Source organism: Bubalus kerabau, chromosome 2, assembly GCF_029407905.1.
Source record: "Bubalus kerabau isolate K-KA32 ecotype Philippines breed swamp buffalo chromosome 2, PCC_UOA_SB_1v2, whole genome shotgun sequence".
Lineage (NCBI taxonomy): Eukaryota > Metazoa > Chordata > Mammalia > Artiodactyla > Bovidae > Bubalus > Bubalus kerabau.
The window spans coordinates 136,669,361-136,674,783 of NC_073625.1; the positions used below are offsets into that span (position 1 = coordinate 136,669,361).

The 5,423-nt window shown below is 40.6% G+C and overlaps 1 long non-coding RNA gene and 1 other non-coding gene across 2 annotated transcripts; both read right to left on the minus strand.

Moving 5' to 3' along the window:
* Nucleotides 1-572: 572 nt before the first annotated feature.
* LOC129643863 (uncharacterized) lies at nucleotides 573-4,906 on the minus strand. The gene is made up of 3 exons (XR_008710550.1): nucleotides 4,714-4,906; nucleotides 929-1,047; nucleotides 573-779 (listed from the first exon to the last, which is right to left on the minus strand). It is a non-coding gene; the product is annotated as an uncharacterized LOC129643863 (long non-coding RNA).
* On the minus strand, nucleotides 4,302-4,374 carry TRNAC-ACA (transfer RNA cysteine (anticodon ACA)). Its single transcript has one exon. It is a non-coding gene; the product is annotated as a tRNA-Cys (tRNA).
* Nucleotides 4,907-5,423: the final 517 nt, after the last annotated feature.

Sequence of the window (5,423 nt, forward strand, 5' to 3'; positions counted from 1 at the left end):
GAATTCCTTGGTGATTATCATTAGAAGACTGGTTTGCTGTCCTTTCCTGTCTCCGACTTAAGATATATGCACTCCTCCAAGACATGTGTGTATGTGAATTAGGCATGGATTCTAATAGAAGAAATAGTCCGTCACCAAAGGGAAGGGAGGAATTCTGAAGTGAAAATATAGGTTTATATGTCTGTGACAATGCCTCTTCCTTCTCAGTGATGTAGAAAAATCCCAGAATCTTTTAAAGAAACTTAGGAGTGACTGTGATACTGTAAAGGGGGGTACTTTTTGGAATTACCTCTTAAGCAGTTCATTCTGATTCTAAACCTGCAATCTGGACTGACAGACCTGAAAGAACTCTGCGCTCTCTCTCTGCCAGACCCTAACCCGTACTGAGGAGAGTCCTGTGTGCCTTCAATTCTAGTTGGAATCATGGTTTCCCAGCGGGGAGCGTGTCATCTTCTGGCATTCTGATTAATCATTAGTAGTAGCGGTGTTGAGAGTGAGTTTTATGATATAACATCTTTTTTTTCCTGGGAGATTGCTGAGAATTAAATGTTCTGTATACCCTTTCTGATCTAGGCTGCAGCCTGACTGTAAAAATCTGGGTCTACCCAGGACATTGCTATGCATGTGAATGTACATTTGTGTTCCCTCAGGTCCTTTGAAGAGTAAACACTAAGATGGAATTAGACTTGCTAGAGGTTTATTGGGTGAAATGCCTGTGAAGGTTGAAGGTGAAGGATCAGAAAAAGGCTAGAATTCTCAGACTGCAATGCATCTGCCATCTGTGAAAAGAGAAAAGAAATGATTAAGTATGAGCCTCAGACCTCAGCACGGTTCTGAGGAAGTTTCAACTTCTCTAATGGCAAGTCCTTGAGCTAAAAGTGCCTCTTAGAGGAATCCTATGTTCACAGAAACTGTCTGGTTCACATACCTCTGTGTGCATTCATTGCCTGGGAGCAGCTGTGGGAGGTACAGGGTGAATCTGCAATGGCTCCAACGGTGTGGCAGATAGGGGTTGTAAATCACGTGCATGCTCTGCAGCAGGTTCTCCTGAAGGGAGAGGAAGTACCACTATGACCCAACAACACTGAGACAGAAACTGTGGAGAGCCCCAGGTAGAGCCTAGGGTTAAGGAAGCAGTTCCACGTGGGGCCACTGTGATGAGCTGAACATCTGGCTCCATCATTTGTTCGTTGTTAACAAATAACTATACCTCTTGGGTAGCATGGCTCTTCTCATCAAGAAAAGAATGGTCACAGAGCAGGCTGTATTGATGAAATGAATTTAAGCTCCTAGTAGGCAATGTTTGTTGCTGTGTCATTTTTCTCTTGCTCCTCTCCTGCTCTTGCAACCCTCTCTACTTCTTTCTTGTCTGTCTGCCTTCCTGTTAGCTGTCCCCTTCCTTCTTCCCCCTCTCTCTCTCTCCCCTTTCTTTTCTTCCCTCTTTCCTTTCTTTCCATCCCTCTTTCCTTTCTTTCCATGGTGAGAGATTGATTTAGACTAATTAGATGAACACAGGAGAAATTCACCAGAGTCACAAAATATATTTTGTAGTCTTCTTGCAAATGTGTGATCAGGAGCTAGCTGATCAAGTTGACATTTTCTTTACTACTAAATATCATCAAAAAGTTGTTTCATATTTCTGCTGCTATATATGTGTGTGCATGTGTGTACAAGTTACTCAGTTGTGTCTGACTCTTTTGCGACACCTTGGGCTGTAGCCCACCAGGTTCCTCTGTCCATGGGATTTTCCTGGCAATAATACTGGAGGGGGTTGCCATTTCCTTCTCCAGGGGATCTTCCTGACCCAGGGATTGAACACGTGTGTGTGTGTATGTATGTATATATTCAGTTCAGTTCAGTTACTCAGTTGTGTCCTACTTTTTGCGACCCCATGGACCACAGCACACCAGGCCTCCCTGTCCATCACCAACTCCCAGAGTTTACCCAAACTCATGTCCATTAAGTCGGTGATGCCTTCCAACCATCTCATCCTCTGTAATCCCCTTCTTCTGCTTTCAATCCTTCCCAGCATCAGGGTCTTTTCAAGTGAGTCAGCTCTTCGCATCAGGTCGACAAAGTATTGGAGTTTCAGCTTCAGTATCAGTCCTTCCAATGAACACTCAGGCCTGATCTCCTTTAGGATGGACTAGTTGGATCTCCTTGCAGTCCTTGCAAGGGACTCACAAGAGTCTTCTTCAACACCACAGTTCAAAAGCATCAATTCTTTGGTGCTCAGCTTTCTTTACAATCCAACACTCACATCCATACATGACTACTGGAAAAACCATAGCCTTGACTAGATGAATCTTTGTTGGCAAAGTAATGTCTCTGCTTTTCAATATGCTGTCTAGGTTGGTCATAACTTTCCTTCCAAGAAGTAAGCATCTTTTTATTTCATGGCTGCAGTCACCATCTGCAGTGATTTTGGAGCCCCAAAAAGTAAAGTTAGCCACTGTTTCCACTGTTTCCCCATCTATTTCCCATGAAGTGACGGGACCAGATGCCATGGTCTTAGTTTTCTGAATGTTGAGCTCCAAACCAACCTTTTCAGTTTCCTCTTTCATATTCATCAAGAGGCTCTTTAGTTCACTTTCTGCCATAAGGGTGGGGTCATCTGCATATCTAAAGTTATTGATATTTCTCTTGGTGATCTTGATTCCAGCTTGTGCCTCATCCAGCCCAGCATTTCTCATGATGTACTCTACATATAAGTTAAATAAACAGGGTGACAATATACAGCCTTGACGTACTCCTTTTCCTATTTGGAACCAGTCTGTTGTTCCATGTCCAGTTCTAACTGTTGCTTCCTGACCTGCATACAGGTTTCTCAAGAGGCACATCAGATGGTCTTCTGAAAGAAGAATTCTGAAAATTCTTTTAGAATTTTCCATAGTTTGTTGTGATCCCCAGAGTCAAAGACTTTGGCATGGTCAATAAAGAAAATAGAAACATCCAGAAATAGATGTTTTTCTGGAACTCTCTTGCTTTTTTGATGATCCAGCAGATGTTGGCAATTTGGTCATGATACCTGTCTCTTGTATAATGTCATGAAGTTCTGTCCATAGTTCATCAGGCACTCTATCAGCTCTAGTCCGTTAAATCTATTTCTTACTTCTACTGTATAATCGTAAGGGATTTGATTTAGGTCATACCTGAATGGCCTAGTGGCCTACTTCTTCGATATAAGTCTGAATTTGGCAATAAGGAGTTCATCATCTGAGCCACAGTCAGCTCCCGGTCTTGTTTTTGCTGACTGTATAGAGCTTCTCCATCTTAATCGTATGTTTATCATAAACTTACTTTTTATATTTTAAAAAAGTATTTATAAAACATATTTTCCCACATCTATACTTTAAAAAAATTATAAGCTCAAAGAAAATACCCAGTGACTTGCTGGATATTACTCCTACCTTTTAAGCTTTAGCAAATACATTTTTGAAGGTGATGATAGTTAGATGGTATTTTATTCCAGATTTCAACAATTTCATTGACATAGAACATTCTGAGTTATTTAAAATGGGTGCCATTAACTGAATTTAAAATTCTGTTTCCTATTATTTTCTCATAGACTAGGTGTTTAAATGTGAATCATTTAAACATCACTGTTTTCTTTTTCTTTTTTGCATCAGATTCAACCTTCTGATTCTGAATTTTAGGACCACCTACAGATCCACCCCTGCTGTCATTTAAAGCATCTTTTCTACCAACTTCATTTGTACTCATCAGGCAGATCATTTTAGCAATTGGTGCCTATTTACACTGAATTATATATTCCATTACTTCCAAAATCCTGACACCCATCTGCAAATGAGAGATTTCTTCTTCCACCCTGTTTTTGGATCCTATTTAATGCCCATGTTATACAAAGTGCTAACTTTTAAGGTCTGGCGTGGGTGAATAAACTGCTTTCCTTTCATTTATTCTCAGAATTGTTTTTCACCCAGCTGTCCTATTCACTGACAAGAAAAAGCCATAAAAAAAGAAATAAAATTTCTATTAACATGCATCTAGATTGTAAAAGCTTGATATTAAAAGAGAATGAATAAACTACTCTGGAATACATACTAAGGAAGAAGAAAAATTTATAATTTCTGCTTCACATTTCTGGAAAGAAATTTAAAGCATTTTTTTCTACCTAATTATTTAATATGACCCTTGAAGTGAAGTGAAGTGAAGTGAAGTTGCTTGGTCGTGTCCGACCCTTTGCGACCCCATGGACTGTAGCCTATCAGGCTCCTCTGTCCATGGGATTTTCCAGGCAAGAATACTGGAGTGGGTTGCCATTTCCTTCTCCAGGGATCTTCCCCACCCAGGGATTGAACCTGGGTCTCCTGCATTGTAGGCAGACACTTTTACCAGCTGAGCCACCAGGGAAGCCCTTACCACTCTTTATTGTTTGTGCATATATACCTATATATGTATTAATATTTATCATAACCAGAATCTGGTGGTGCAGAAAGGAAATAGAGTCACAAGACATGTCTTTTCTTTGCTCTTGATGACGGTTTAGTCCTGGTTAGATATACCCTTGCAGCAAGGTAGATTCTTGGGACCCTTTCTAGGTTAGCAGGTATGGAGCTAGCTTAATACCCAGGAAATGGTTCACATGATATTATGAAGGGTCCAGAAAGCCTGGACAATAAGTAAAGTATAATAAAAATAATCCTCAATATGTTGTCAGAAAAATCAAGTTCCAAATCTGGGTCTACTTACAAGTTAGATGTTAGGAAAGTAGCCACCTGATTTCTTGAAGCTTTAGTTCTTCATTGATGAAACAATTACAGCTTCCCCTGCTCCACCTTATTAGGAAGGAAGAAGTGTCACTCTATGATCTATGGATCATTGATCAATCAGTGAAGCAATCACTCAATCAACAAATCAACCATCCCACAGATGTCAGTGAGGCATCTCTTGTGTGTCATTTATAAACCAGGAATAACAAGTTTCTCCTCTGTTTCTCTTAATGGAACAGTGGGGACTTCTTATGTGCGAAATAGTGTTTACACTTTAAATCCTAAACAAGTGGCAGATGTTGTTGTGATTAATAATGAAGACACATCTTTTCCTCGTTCATCCTGATTCTGTTGGGTTGGCCAAAAAGGTTGTTTGGATTTTTCCATATGATCTTATGGAAAAACCCAAATGATCCTTTTGGCCAACCCAATACTTTTAAAGCCTCTCTAACTTTGTGTTAAGCAGCTGGGATCATCAGGCTATGTGCTCACACTCTGCAGCTTGACGCCTCACTCTGTTTGCATGGTATTTGCCGGCTTTGGCTCCTGACCTCTGCCTGGCCTTCATGTTTCTGAACACACAAGGGTGTCTCAGGACACCTAATGCTATTACAATGGCAACATTCCAATTAGCTCAGCTCCTCAGCTGCTGTGTAAACTCAACTCATCCCTTAGATCCATCTGTCTTCC